Source organism: Chionomys nivalis, chromosome 4 (assembly GCF_950005125.1).
Source record: "Chionomys nivalis chromosome 4, mChiNiv1.1, whole genome shotgun sequence".
Classification (NCBI taxonomy): Eukaryota; Metazoa; Chordata; class Mammalia; order Rodentia; family Cricetidae; genus Chionomys; species Chionomys nivalis.
Window position 1 is genome coordinate 40,206,268 of NC_080089.1, and position 15,670 is coordinate 40,221,937.

Consider the following 15,670-nt stretch of genomic DNA (forward strand, 5'->3'; position numbering starts at 1 on the left):
CACTGACCTCCCACTCCCTGGAGGAAAGTGGTACCTAAAACCTGCAAGGAGATAGTTTGATTAAAGTAGATCGTATCTGATGGTCTAGGTACTTTATGAGAACACTGTATTTGTGTGCATAGGCTAAAGACCTCACTGTTGTGCCACAGGATTGCCTTTCCCTCTTTGGGAATCATGGAATCCATAAGGTACCATTGGAAATGAGTTGCAAAGTTAGGAGGGCCTTTTCTCGTCCCGTGTTTCTCAATAAACATTTGCAATATAATGTGCTTTGTGTTTTCTCTTGGTCCTTGATCATGTTTCCCTGGGGGAGGTGGCAATGACTAAGATAGATGTCTATAAAGAATGAATATTGATGACACATTATGTAAGGCTCAATGAAGGTTGTGAATTCACCAGATGCTTGGGAAGTCAGCCGCTCTATTACGCATTTCCTTGGCCCAAGCTTGGATGTTTTCCAAGAAGCAGTTGCCGAAGCAAGTAGGATCTAGTGTGTGTGTGTGTGTGTGTGTGTGTGTGTGTGTGGTGTGTAAACTCCAACTTATTTAAATGGGCAACGTGTGAACAACTTTCCAATCATCCTTCAACTGAAAGTTGAGCTTAGATTTTATAGGAAATCAAATAAGAAACAAAAACAACAACAACCAAAAAAAGAAAAAAAAAACCCAAAAAACAAAAAAGCACCACCACTACCAACAAAAAGAACCCCAGCTTGGATCTTTACTTTTAAGCAAGCTGGCCCCTAGGCAATCATTTTGTAAGGGAACCAGGTCCTTAGTGCTAAGTTTGCTTAGCAACACATTTTCTTGATGAAGGTTCTCAAAGCAGAGGGAAGTGAATGGAGGTTTGATTAACCACAGGCCATAATGGCTATATCAGTTTCTTTTGTAAGTGGAAGATTGTCTTTGCATATTCATAAGGGGGTGGTCTAAGCGTCTCTGCTGGAGCTGTCAGGGCTCTAAACTGGGTTGGATTAGGGAGTGTATGGGAGGCCTCCCAATGGGTGGCCCTGGGGGACATTTTTTTTCCACAATCAACGAATTCAGATCGCACAGAATTTACTCACTGTAAAAGTTGTTAGGCGGAGAAGGCGGTTGTAGAATTTATTTTTTTCCCATAGATCTGTAAGGACAGGACAGAAACTCGCTGAATGGGTTGAATTCAATACAGTTGTGAAGTCTTTGAATTGAACTATAACCAGGATGGAAGACATAAAGGAAACGCAGAGAGAGAGAAGCATGAAAGTCAATCCAATTATTCAGCAGCTGAGGAGGAGTCCCCGTGTAGAAACTGGGCCTTCTGGGGTGATGGTTAACTGGGCCTTCTGGGGTGATGGTTAACTGGTTTTTGCATTTTAGGATAATATAGATTTCCCAGTACTGTCGGTTTGCCCACTGCAGGCCTACCTAGTTTAAAATCTGTGGCCACCATTGTGGGCATTAGGAAGTAAAGCCAAGGTTTGTGCCACTCAGAGTCAGCCATTGTTCTAGGCTGCGGGTTGCTTCGTTTGTCTAATATTTTTCCCTTTGAAGTGAAGTGTCTTGTCGAATTTTATCCTCCAAACAAATCTAACAGAGTGATGAGAATATAGGGTGGATTACTTACACCCAGTCTTAGAATAAGTAGCAGGGCTTCCAAACTCTTTCCACAGTCACGCGACTTCCCTCAGAGACTTCTAATCTTGGCATTGTCTGACTCTGTTTTCTAAACATATTGTTATGGCAGAGACTCTTGCATTCTAGAAATGTGAGCCCACAGAGACTATCCCAGCTACCCTGTTCAAGACTCAGTCAGAAATGGATTTCACTACCGCATGTTCGACTCCAATCACATATCCCTCAAATCTAGGGATGAAGGATGCATTCACAAGCATCATGCAAGCAGTCAACGAGGAGGTGAGAATTAGACTCTCAGGCTAGTTTCCAAACGATTCCTGCTCAGGATGCAGACTTAGCTGAGCGTGCACGCATGCTGGGTATTAAAGGCTTTTTCAGAGAGCTGGCTTTTGCCTGTGAGCTCCTAGAGACCATTTTTTTTTTTGATCCCTAAATTCAGCTTACAGGAACTTTTAAACAAATGCATGCTGCATTATTCTCATTATTCAATTATGACAGTCTTTCCCCCAGCATTTTAATTAGAACTCATTTACTGAGAATTAAACTGTCATTTTAGTTGAACTCAAAGGAGTACCCCAGGGACATGCATTCCACAAGATAACAAAGGCACCATATCATTCTGATGCTTCAACAATGTAGACTGAAGCCACGACAGGGCTTTTCTGTCAGCCATTTCGGATGGAACTTAATCATTGCTGCTGAAGGATGGGGGAGGAAGCATCATTCCCCACGTGGAGAGTTGAGGCCTAATCACATTAGATCAGGAGAGGGGAACTCAAGAGTCCCACCTGATGCTGCGAACCAGACAAGTCAGGAGAAAAGACATTCTGCTTCCATCTCTTGTTTGGCCACACGGCTGCTGTGAGTTCTAGGTTATGTGGGCTCCTTGTCAGAGATGTTAGGGTGCTATGGTCATAGTGGGCTTGGACTGTGGCTTCCCCTGCCCCCTGGGGCTGTCCTGACTTCCTCAGGTCTGTCATATTTCCCTTGGCATTTATTCTATAAAATTATTTCGTGTCTGAACATCAACAGGGCAGTATCAATTTAACCAGACAGAGGACTAGATTTTTCACATCATTACCTCTGGAAAAAAAAAATGTCATTATCTTTCAGTTCTAGAGGTTCAAAATAAAATGAATGAATTCTTTTGTTGTTGTTGGGGTTTGTTTAGCCCTTAATATGCCTTAGATCTTGGGTATCATCTTAATAGATTTTCATAATTTCCATTCAGTCAAACAAGTGACTCACTAGTTTTGAAAAGTTGAATGTCCTTGGATTCAAGAGTAGCATCTCAGGACTGTGGCATTGTAGGGGAGATATAAACTGAGATGATTTGGGGTCAGACAAATTGAATGATTTTCCCAGGCTGAACAACAGAATTTGTTGGGAATGAAGTATTCTGGATTTCAGTTTTATCTTCCTTCCTTCCTTCCTTCCTTCCTTCCTTCCTTCCTTCCTTCCTTCCTTCCTTCCTTCCTACCTTCTTTCCTTTTTTTCTTTCTTCCCTTCCTCCTTCCCTCCCTCTCTCTCCTCTCCATTATCTACAAGCTGTTGTGAGCCCTGGCTTTAGCCCATGGTATTTAAGTACATTGAAACTTAACAGTGATGTTGGTCACAATTCTCAGTATCACACTTGTTAAAGGTAGCCAATAGCAGTCATAGACCTGGGATAAAGGAGATGGGAAAGAGGGGACAAGTAGAAGGTGGAATAAAGTACAGACAGCCAAAAAATAATAACAAAAAATAAGATCCTTTTAAGGAACAGACTCTCTGAATATTGGCCATTGGGTACTCCCCCATCCTCATATCTTAGGAGTTGCCTTTATACTGGTGTTTCATCTTCATAGTGAGGCTAGATACTATAGTTATATTGAAGAATTACCTCAAAATAAATACACACACACACACACACAATTCTAGAGTAGGAATCTGATGGAAAAGTCTGAGCCTGTCAACTGTCGCATGTAAATCTCAGCAATGTTAAGTGCAATGCTTAGAAGCAATGAAAGCATTGATGGTAACTGTGGGCATGAGGCCTAGTCTAGATGAACTCAGATGGAAAGGCTGAACCGTCTTTCACAGCTGGATCTTACGCTGCCAATGGCTGTGCTGATCTGTGATTCTTTGTGTGGGGTAGCGGCACGGATTATGAACACGGATGGGGGTAATGCAAGGGCCTAAATACTTTTCAGTGAATATACTTCAATTAATTAACTAATTAATTTTTAGATGTGTGTGCATGCATGTCACAGTGTGTCTAAGTGTATGTGTGTACACTTCTGTGTATGTGTATATGTATACATGTGTGTATGTATCAGATATAAATCAAAAGACAACTTATGGGAGTTAGTTCTCGCTTTCACTATGTGGGTCCCAGAAATTGAAAACCAGGTCTAAAAAAAAAAAAAAAAAATCACTGTTTGGCCCTTTGCCAGTATGATGCAAAGAAAATTAATTTATATTTTTCTTTTCTTTTCTTTTCTTTTTTTTTTTTTTTGGATTTTTGAGACAGGGTTTCTCCGTAGCTTTTTGGTTCCTGTCCTGGAACTAGCTCTTGTAGACCATGCTGGCCTCGAACTCACAGAGATCCGCCTGCCTCTGCCTCCCGAGTGCTGGGATTAAAGGCGTGCGCCACTACCGCCCGGCTATATTTTTCTTTAGCATGTTTAAAACCAATTAAGGTGAGATTAGAGATGCTGCTATAAGAAAGGTCAGGACAAGGATTTCTTCTTATTTATGTACAACATTTGGAATAGGGGCTCAGACAGAGTAGTGCTCAGGAAACGACAGGTTTCTGAGAAGATATTTGGAAAGCCTAAAAACAGAAAAGCACAGGAAATATTTCATATTTAAAGAATTTATCACTATTTATTATTTGTGTGTGTGTGTGTTTGTGTGTGTAACATTTAGTGTTGTGCTACATTTAGTCGTCAGAGGATGATTTTCAGGAGTTGGTTCTTTCCACCATGTGGGTCCTGGGGAAAAATACTCAGGTCATCAACCCTGATGACACATGCCTGTGCCCGCTGAGTCATCTCATTGGCCCACAAAATGCCACATATTACCAGGGAAGTAACATGGACAATGAGGGTGTGGTGCAAACCTGGCTGGATTCTTGACTCAGTGGTGTCTCCAAATACTTTTGAGACTCATAAGCGGTTGCTTCCCTTTTAGGAAAAAAGAAAAAGAAATCCCTGGACCTTGGTTCCTTGTATAGAAAGGGATGAATTAAGGGTTCCAAGTTATATTTTACAGTGATTTTTTTACTAGTTGGACAATAGATAGGACTTCCAGAGTTAGCAAGTAAAACCACAGGTGTCTGGCTTGCTGGGGACGTGGCTCAGTAGGCCAAGTGCTTGCTGCAGAAGTGTGGGGACTTGAGTCTGAGGACCCAGAACACATGTGTAAGTTGTGGTAGGGTGCCTGCAATCCCAAGCTTATTACAACGCGGGGGCTGGGGGGGGCAGGAGAATGTGGAGAGTACCAAGGCCAGCTAGCCTGGCATACTCAGAGCTGGGCAACAACAACCCTGCAACAAACAAGGTGGAAGGTGAGGACTGACATCCAAGGTTCTCTCTCTCTCTCTCTCTCTCTCTCTCTCTCTCTCTCTCTCTCTCTCTGTGTGTGTGTGTGAGACGTGCACATATATGCCCTCATACACAAAACTCTCCCTACCCCTTACAAGCACCCATGTGAACACCTGTGAATGCTTTTCCACATAGAACCAGCTCCTCATGTTTCAGGTTAGACGTGTGAAGTCATCTATCTAGACACACTGTGCAACCCCAGAACACAGTGCAGCTGAGTGGAGCAGAACCAAGTGAGGCTGAGGGCTTTGGGGTTCTAGGGTTGTAAATACAGGTTAGAACCTTCACCCCGTCACCCCTGCCCCCTGACACTTTGCCATTTAAGGTTAAGTGGGTTTAATTACACGGCTCCTTCTCCCATCCTTGCTTCTTTCTCACACCGTAGAAGATATTTTAGGAACAGAGAAAGGTTAACGGGCTGTGATGGGGCCTCAAATTAACTTCCTTAATTAACCCTCCAGAAGACATGTTTTCATTTCTCTTAATGACCTGTCTTGGTTAAGAAAGACCCTCAGCACCTGCCGCTCTGTGTAGGCCTTGCTGCCGTGAGACCACAGCTCTGCCTGAGACAATGCTCTGAAGTCAGGCACATGCGGTCCCCAACAACGACATAGAATTTGGCAGACAAGGGGAAGAAAGAAAGCAGCTCAATGAAAATTTACCTAGGTTGATTTTAAGCAGTCTAGAGATCAATTCTCCTTCTCCTCCTCTTCCTTTTCCTCTCCTCCTCCTCCTCCTTCTTCATCTTCATCTTCTCTTTCTTCTTCCTCCTTTGCTGTTATTGCAAATTTGAACCCGGCCCCAGGCAACTGTGCTACACTGAGCTACAGGTAACTGCGCTACCACTAAACTACACATCCACTTCTTTGTTCATTTTCTTTACATTTTGAGAAAGAATCCCACCAAGGAACTTAATCAATCTGGTCCCAACCCATTCTGGAGCAAGGGAGGCCTTGGACAAAACAACTTCAGCTCCTAAGGCTCAGGGAACATTGCCGAAGAGAAGGGCAAAAGACTGTAAGAGCCAGAGGATCAGAGAGTTTTCTGTGAGATTGTGTCTCCTAGGAATACCAGGAACTATACGATTAAAGTCTCTTCAACATGGCTGCCTAGACAGGAGCTGAAGGACAACAGCAGACCTCTTTCAGATTCATGGCTTCTTTTTTCATTAATTATTATATGCATCTCTGCATGTGTCCAGATGTATATATTCCTAAATACAACCTGCTTAGTCTGTATCTTGTTATTTGTATGTATGTTTTCAGGGATGACCATTTCATAGCAGATAACCACTTGGTGTGTTCTTGCTGGGGAAGACTATTTCGCTCATTTCCAGCACTCCCTAGTTGCTTTGGCAGGTCTGCTGTTGTCCTTCTTCAGCTCCTGTCTAGGTAGCCATGTTGAAGAGACTTTAATCGTATAGTTCCTGGTATTCCTAGGAGACACAATCTCACAGAAAACTCTCTGGTCCTCTGGCTCTTACAGTCTTTTGCCCTTCTCTTCGGCAATGTTCCCTGAGCCTTAGGGGCTGAAGTTGTTTTGGAGATGTGGCCACTGGAACTGAGCTCCAGAATTCTGTCTTTTGATTGGTTGTGATTTTCCATAATGGTTTCTGTTGTCAAGAAAAGTCTCTTTGGTGGGGATTGAGGACTACACTTATTTGTGAATTTAAGGATGAATGTTTATGATGTAGTTAGAATTACGCCGGTTTAATAAAGTGGTAGTTATAGGTTTTCTTCTAAAATCCAGTTTTACTAGCCATGGACAGTTGGCTACCTTTCCAGTGTCAGGCATGATTTTCTTTTGTTGAGTGGCTTTTAAGTCCAATTAGAGAGCCATTGCTCACTACCAAGGCATGCTTGCTGGCTGGCTGCTGCTGCATTCTTGGGGTTATCATACCCTGTTGGTGGTTACTGTGGTTCATAGGCATCATAGCTGGGGAGAACTGTGTGTGTGTCTGTGTGTTCCTGAGGAGGCTGGAAGAGGCTGTGGAGTCCCCTGGAGCTGGGAACTGAGCTTCAGTCTTCCTGCAAGCAGGAAGTGCTCTTAGTTGCTGAACCATCTTTCCAGGGAATGATCTCCTTGTGATCAGTGATCTCAGAGCCAACACTGACATTTAGAGGGTTAATATCTGACCTTGGGGAATCTGAGAGAGTAAGCTGTTGGTGGGAAAGAGCCTTTAGGAGAAAAGAAAAGAAAATCTGGTGTTTCCAGGAATTCCTTCTCCTAGGTAATGCAGCAGTGATGGTTCTTGCTCTGTAAGTTGCTTCGGTTTATTAATGGGTGTCTTGTATCATATTTCACAGAGTATTTAGGAGCCTGCATATCTAGGATAAGCCAATAATCAATCATTTAAAAATTACTCCTGGTCTTCAGACTTTAATTCACATTTATATGTTATGAGTGGTTGTCACCACAAGGCGTTTTATACATCCTCTAGTGTAATTCTTTATATCAGCATTAATTAAATATTCATACCCAATGAGAAAAGAGTAAATGGTCTTATGGTTACTTTTCTCTCTCCCATTTAGAATAGGGCTGCAAATGGAAAGTTAATCTGCAAAGGCAAGGTGGTCAGATGAGTCTATGGCTAAACAAGCAAGCAGCGCAAGACGAGGGACAGGGGAATTTGGGTTCAGAGGTTCAGAACTAGCTGAAAAAAGGTAGGGGTGTAACATCTGAAGGACAAGGCAACTAATACATCCAAGTATGGATTTTGGAGCCAATAGTTTCAATGACAGAAAGCAGGACAACCTGCAGAAGCTTTCTGTGCTGCTGTTTTCCCTCATCTATGAACCACATCCAGTACCTATGAGAGTCATTGCGATGTTTAAGATTGGAAGTACGTGCCCAGTTTCCCAAATGTCATCTGCTATACGATAAAGCTGTGTTTATGTAAAACAAAGTCACGATTATTATTTCCAATACAAATGAGTTTTAGGTGGATTTTAGACCTCACAAATGATGAATGGAGATGGGAATGTGAATGTAGCTTGATTTCTAAGGACAAAGCTGGGCTTTATTGTGTGCCACTGTGCCTGTGTAAATGCATATACAACAGACAGGAAACCAACGAGAGACTAAGATACAGATATCACCAAGGTCAATTAGTCAAACAATGACTTCATGGGGGTAATTTACAGGAATCTGGGTGGGGGATTACTTAAAGAGCACAAGGGACTCAATGGCAGCTGAGTCACCAAAAGCCTACCCTACCATGGGTGATTGCTCGTGAAAGCGGGAGACCCGGAGCACACTCACTTACCTGCGGCATCTTAGCAGATTGTAGTGTCCTTGCCAGGTGTCTGTTGATCTGAGCCTTTTCCAAGCAGCACAGCTGCCCTGAGAGTGACTCTCAGGGGTTCTTAGTGCTTACATATGCTTGGGCAGGGAGGGAGCTAATGAACCTGGTCAGTTTCAGGAACTTCCTGGAGCCATTGAGCTTAAACCCTTCCCTGCAGGATAGAATGTTTCACTTTCCTTTAGAACATCCCATGTCTCCAGGAATTTCCCTCTTGGGTGGAATGTCTTATCTCAGGAGTAATGTAACTGTTGGAAGCTCTTGAATTCTTTCTGTCTAAGGCCCCAAGGGATTTGGGAGACCTATTGAACTGAATTTGTAGCAGAGCATTTGGTTACCTAAGTGTGGCAAAAAAAATTTGAGATCAAGATTCAGTTTCTGGACCTTTTTCCTCCCATTGACCCGTTGTCTTTAGTCTCTTAGGATAACACTATCAAATCCCAATGACAAAAGTTCAAGAAATGCATTTGTGGGACTGGTATTTATGGTTTCAGATTTAAAGCCCCTAGAAAATACAATTTGTTGTATTACTGATGCTAACATTAATGTTCATTTATGTCACCAGTGACAAGATATTTGATAAAGGGTAGGAGAACATCTCCCTTTAGACTAGAAACATAGTTCATACAGGAAGCTTCTATAACTAATCATTGTCCTGAGGCTATGGAGATGACTCAGTCAAGTTCTTGCTGCAGAAGTCATGAAGATCTGAGCTCAGATCCCTAACATACACAAGCTGAAAGTGATGGTGTGCACCTAAGATCCTAGCCCTGGGGAAGCAGAGATGAAGGATCCCTGGGACTCTCTGGCTATCCAATCTAGCCAATCAGTGAGCTCTTGGTTCAGTAGGAGACCTAGTTCCCATATACCCCCAAGTAGAGAGTGATTGAGAAATATATCTGACATAAATCTCTGGCCACTAGATACATGTTCATACATGTGCACATGTACTTTTACTACATACACATACATATATAGTGCATGTGCGCGCACGCACACACACACACTTCCATTGTTATAACTCCTGAATATTCATCATTCAAGAAATTAAAATAATTTTGTTTTGAGACAGGGTCTCACATTGTTGCTTAGGCTAGCTTGAAATTCACTATCTTTAGAGTGGCCTCAAATTTATGGTAGCCCATCTGCCTTAGACCCCCCAAGTGCTTAGATGACAGGTGTGGACCAACCAATATACCTGACTCAAAGCTCAAAGATGAATCTTTTGAAGCTATTCACTCAATCTGAGGTTCTGTTTATATTTTTCAGTTTCCAGGGGGTAATGTGGTAGCTATTTTGCATGATAACTGCATTTATTTAGTGATATAATCCAATCAGTATTTATCTGCATGTTAACAATGGCAGTTCTTGATTTTCAAGATACATGATAGCAGGTTTCCTGTAACACGGACAGAGGTATGTTCAAGACACCATGTTCATGTGTGTGAAAAGCAAAAACAGAGCAAAGATGAGGTGCTGTTAGGCATTAAAGATGATCACTCTATCTCTGTGGTGGAGAATGATGACAAAGGAAAGGTTCACAAGAGTGGTAGAGTCACATGATCTTAGAAAACAAAAGTTGCCAGAGAGAGGGAAAGGTTAAAAATGATTATTCATTATAGAGGAGACCCAAGTTAAAGGGGAGGCATGGGACATGTGTTAAGGGGCCGGAGAAAAAGTAGGAAAGTGGCGGAAATTAGATTCATCAGGTAGGAAAGTGTGCCGTGAGTTAAAAGCTTTCAGAGCATCCTTAAAGGACTGATGTTGTAGAATATTAATGGCTGAAGAAGCATGGCATTAAGATCTGATTTGCTTTTCAGAATGTTCTTCCTGAAGACAGCTTGAACGATGGATTGGACAGGAGCAAAATGACACACAGAATGTCTATTAATAAAGATGAAAGAACATTTCAATGTTCATGCTGTAGATAACAAGAATATGAACTAGTATTAGAAAATTCAGGAAGTAATTCCAGAGGGACTTGGTGACCAATCACATGTCCAAGTGAAGGAGGAGTTCCTGCGTGCCCAACATAGTGACTAGCAGTTATCATAGTCCAAAATCTTTACATTCTGCCTTGAGGTCTCCACTAATGATCAAAACCAAATTCTGCTACAAAAGATATTAGAGGGAATAAACCTGCAAGGGTAAAACTGAAATTCACTTGAAGGGAGCTCTGTTGCATTGGACTCTGTTCTTGCTCTATTTACATATCTCAGACTGGGGTGGTACATATAGACATAACCATAGATAAATGCACAACACAACAATCTGAATGTTTAGATCAGCGCTTTTCAAGTTTAATGTACTTTCAGAACCATCTGAGGATCTGCTCAAAATGCATGTTCTCATTAAGTGAGTCTGACTATATGCAGGGAGGGATTATGTATGTCAAAGGCATTTCCAGGAGTTGTAAATACACTTGGCTATACTTTAAACAGTAAGACTCTACACTGTTTTGCAGGGAGAAGTAAAATTTGTTAGTCCAAGACAATTACCACAACCAGACTGTGCAGTGGAGAAAACCAGCCAGTCTTAGCTGAAGCTAAAAGGAATCTTGCAGCTTTTGCTTGTAGCTGTGGCCTGAGTGTGGCCCCTTGGGATGGGTGGCCATTCCGAGAAGAGAGTTCAGAGAGCCGTCTATATTCTGTAACACCAGTAAGGTTGCTATGGCGTCCCATGATGAACCACAAAGGGTTTCTCTCACCACACTGGCCCTGGCACACCCCACTGAGTAAGCAAGCCCAGACTCAAGTCTGAAACTAACTCCGGCTCATTGGCCTGCAAACACTACCATCTAGCCAGAGTGGAATAGAGTGGGTTTTGTTCACTTTGCCTAAGGTTGAAGACTCTTTGGAGCTCAGTTTTATAAGAAACCATCTGTACCAATTTTAGTATTTATGTACTTGTCACCAGAGACAAACAAGGCTGGACATTTATAACCTGGCTCCGTCGAACCTTATGAGTCAACACTCTCTTCCACATTTGGCCTCTACTCCCTGACCATGAAGCATTTAAGTTATGGCTGTTTGGATACGTCAGCTCTTTAATTACGAGAGCATAAGTGTTAGGGCCCAGGCCCAGATGCCAGCTTGGCACTGCGTAGTGGGAGAGTACCACTGACAAATGGCTCTGGGTGGCTCAGACCCAGTTTGGCCTTCTCTGGGCCCTGAAATAGACAGAAACGTTTGCTTTAGGGAGATAGCACTGGGCTCTGGAGCTGAGAGAAGTCTGGCAGGAGGGAAAATGCTCTCTTGGAAATCAAGAAACTCGATGCAACTTGGTGATACCCACTGCTATGGATTCTGGATCACAGCCTATTTTGTCTTCTTTTGGTCTCTGTTTCCACTCGAGAACTGGAAAGCTGAGCTGTGTCCCTTGTCCTCAAGCAGTTCTCTTAAGGAACACCAGCTTCATAAGATGGGAAGTAGTCCTACTAATAATAAGATTTATGATTTCTCCTTGGGTCCCTTTTATGTTCAAGACTCTCAGAATGCTCCAGGATAAGGTCCTACCAAAAGAGTAACTCCAAAGTTATGCCTGGGAACCATGTGACTTGTAGCTCATACATACAAAAAACAGAGGAAAGTTTGTAAATTATGGAAACACGAAAGTGTATAGTTATTATGTCTCTAGGCTTTAAGTCATCTTAAGGAAAAATGTTTCCTGGGGCCAGAGGGATGGCTCTAGGGCACATACTGCTGTTACAGAGGACCCCAGTTAGTTCTCAGAACCTACGTGGGGTAGCTCCAAGTGCCTATGATTTCACCGTTAGGAGATCTAATGCCCTCTCTCGCTTCTGTGGCCACTACATTCACCATATAAATCCACACTCAAACACACATATAAAAAAATCATTTTCTCAAAAATAAAAAATTTCAAAAATTGATTTCTGAAAAATCAACTACAAGATTAATTTCAGTAATTGGAACCAGATGTATGTAATATACTTTTCATTTTAAGAAAAGTACATTGATGTGACTTCCTGTTCGTGACCTGAGGATACTTAACTTACGAAACTATGAGGCTTATCCAATATGGCAAAGTGTTTCCTCTGGGTAGCCTGCAACCTTAGCAACGCATCCAAGTAAGTTCACCTGGCTTCATTAGTCATCACTGCATATTTCTGCATTATGCATTCCTCTCTGAGGACTGCGTTAGTAGAACAGTCACTGCATTATTGTCCTACCCTAACAGCCACGGTGTTATCGCTTTGCATTGCTGATGGCTTCGTGAGGGACTGTCCCTGCAGTGTATGGGTTCACAAGGGCTGAAATGCCTGAGAGCAAAGTCAGCTGAATGGCTCTTTGCACACACCTGCACAAGCAGTGGGGAGTTTCCACAAAGCATGTGCCTTCGCCCTACTGCCAGCAGTGAACAGAAAGCGGCAGGCAGACTTGCTGAATGACTGGCTGACGATGTCTTCATTCATTTATTCTCTGACCCCACTGCAGAGCTCATGAATGACTCGTTTGTTTCCTTTGGACAACGGAGGTGAAACTATACATTTTCTTAATAGCTTTGCTCTTATCTTGATTCATTTGGCAATTTGGTGCTGCATTATGAGCTGGCATGGAAGATCTATCATTTCCATATTTTTTTGGATGAGGCTACTCTCATTGGTCCATTGTTTTTATAGAACTCACTTCTTACCAAAGAAAAATGATGACGCCTGGTTGTTTCTGACAAAAAGGCACATTCTTTGAAAATAAACATAAAGTATGACTAGTTATTATGAGTATGATTCTCAAAGATACTAGGAAGTATAGAGGGTTTTTTCCATGCACCAAAAATTATTCATTATCGAACTACTTCAAAATAAAAAAATACATGCTCACAGTTTGAGTTTGTTTAGGTATTTTATACTACACGTATATCTATTATTGAAGTTTGGCATTCACTATTAATAATGTTGATGTGCCGGAGAGATGGCTCAGTGGGTAAATCATTCACTGCCTAAGTGTGAAAACTCTGTTCAGATGCCAAGAAGCCACTTAAAAAACACAGTGCTTACAAAATCATCTCTAACTCCCAATCTCTGATGGGAAGATGGGAGGTGGAGGCAGGAGAATCGTTGCAAGTTTGCCAACTATCTTGGTGTGCATGGTAGAAAAAATAGCAGAGAGACCATGCCCCAATCAAGGCAGAAGGGAAGGACAGACGGCTGAGCTTTTCCTCTGACCTCTGCATATGCGTCATGGCACATAGGCAGCTACAACTATCTGAATGTGCATCACACAGAAGTATGTGACACACAGACACACACACACACACAAACACAAACTGATATGGGAAATGATTATCAAATTGGATTCAGCATCCTATGGGCCTTAAAGCATTTCCAGAATGTGCCATATGTTTTTATCTTCTAGGATATTAGGATATGAGGGGACTGGCATTTTGAAGCATAACAGGAGAGAAAAGTGCTTTGTAAACTTAGAATCTGAACCCAAGGCTATAGATTTTAAGACACCTTTTCTGGTATTTCAAGTGTAAAGAGGCCCTGTCTGTCTAGCTAAGCAAGCTACAGGTAAGGTCGCAGGAGAAACTGGTTGAGAGAAGAGAAGCCAGGATTTGATCTTGAGTCTCTTTTGGGTTTTCATGCCCACCCTCAGAAGGACTATAGCACTGTCCTCTCACTTCTGTGTGCTCTTTGGTGTTTGTCACTGTCATCAGGATGAAAGTGTCATAGATATCTGATGGCTCACTATCAGATTGCTAGGATGAAAGTTTAGCGTGGAGACCATCAGGCTATTGTTGGGATCTAAAACTCCAGCTGGAGAGATGGCTCTGTGCTTAAGAGTACTTGCTGCTCTTACAGAGAAACAGGGTTTGTTCCCAACACCCATATGGTAGTTAACAATGGTCTGTAACTCTGGTTCCAGGAGATCCAATCTTACAAATGCAGCTGCTGCTCTCCCTGAAACAGAACCTATGAATTCAGCCAAGTATGGGATGAAAGTTCGGTGTGGATATGAATCGCTACTGACAAGGTATAGAGTTCTGTTGGTCACAGCTTCCTAAGTAAATCAGTGTAGCAGCTACTGTGTGTATAACACACACATTCCACTGGGACTCATGTGTGATACAGAGATGATTCCGTGTATGGAGGGGAATGTACAAGAGCTACACACAAATGAAATGAGCTTATTAGTTAGGGTCCAGATTAATCTGTCATCAGACAAATGCTATACCAGTTCATATAAGGAGTTGAGCCTCCATGAGTTGTGCCGTCTTTGGGGTTTCTGGAATGAGGTCTCAGTGTATATACTAAGGGACAACGTTATGCTGTGGTGCGCAAGAAACATTGGATGGTAGTATTTTATTTGTAAATCTAAAGCCATTGGGTGGTAGTATTTCATTTTGTAAATCTGAATCTAAAACAAATGAAAAGCGAAGCATGTGGCACCATTGCCTAGACACAGCAGATTTGGTTTCCTTCTTGATGATGTGGAAGCTGTTTGAAAATATGAGTAGAATGTCATGAAGTGACTATATCTGAAGTCTGTGTGACTGCCATGTGAAGAAGACATGGTTGATGGGACAGGAAGAAGAAGTGGAGATCACCTGCTGATCATTGCAATGCTATCAATGAAAAATTGCAAAGGTGTTTTGGGTTGGGGTGGAAGGTGGCAAAAAATGATTGAGTTTTGGATGTATTTGCTGGTAGGTTGCAGTGTGGTGTGAGGGAAATATTGGAGTCAAGGCTAATGTCAAGCATTTGGATTTCAGCCCCAGGAAGACTGAAGTTGGTACTTGTTAAGGTGAGGAAGACTGGGGTAAGGAGCTTCCCATTCATGCACAGTTAGGTTTTGGATGTGTGTTAGCTGTCCGAGTGTAGGCAGGGTGAAAGTTGGGCATGTCAACCAAACTCTCCAGGGCAATATTAGAGCAGGAAAGAGAAATTTGGCCATTGCAGGGTGGAGAGATGGCTCAGAGGTTAAGAGCATTGCCTGCTCTTCCAAAGGTCCTGAGTCCAATTCCCAGCAACCACACGGTGGCTCACAGCCATCTGTAATGGGGTCTACTGCCCTCTTCTGGCCTGCAGGCATACACACAGACAGAATATTGTATACATAATAAACAAACAAACAAACAAACAAATAAATAAATAAATATTTTCAAAAACTTGGCCATTGCCGGGCGGTGATGGTGCACGCCTTTAA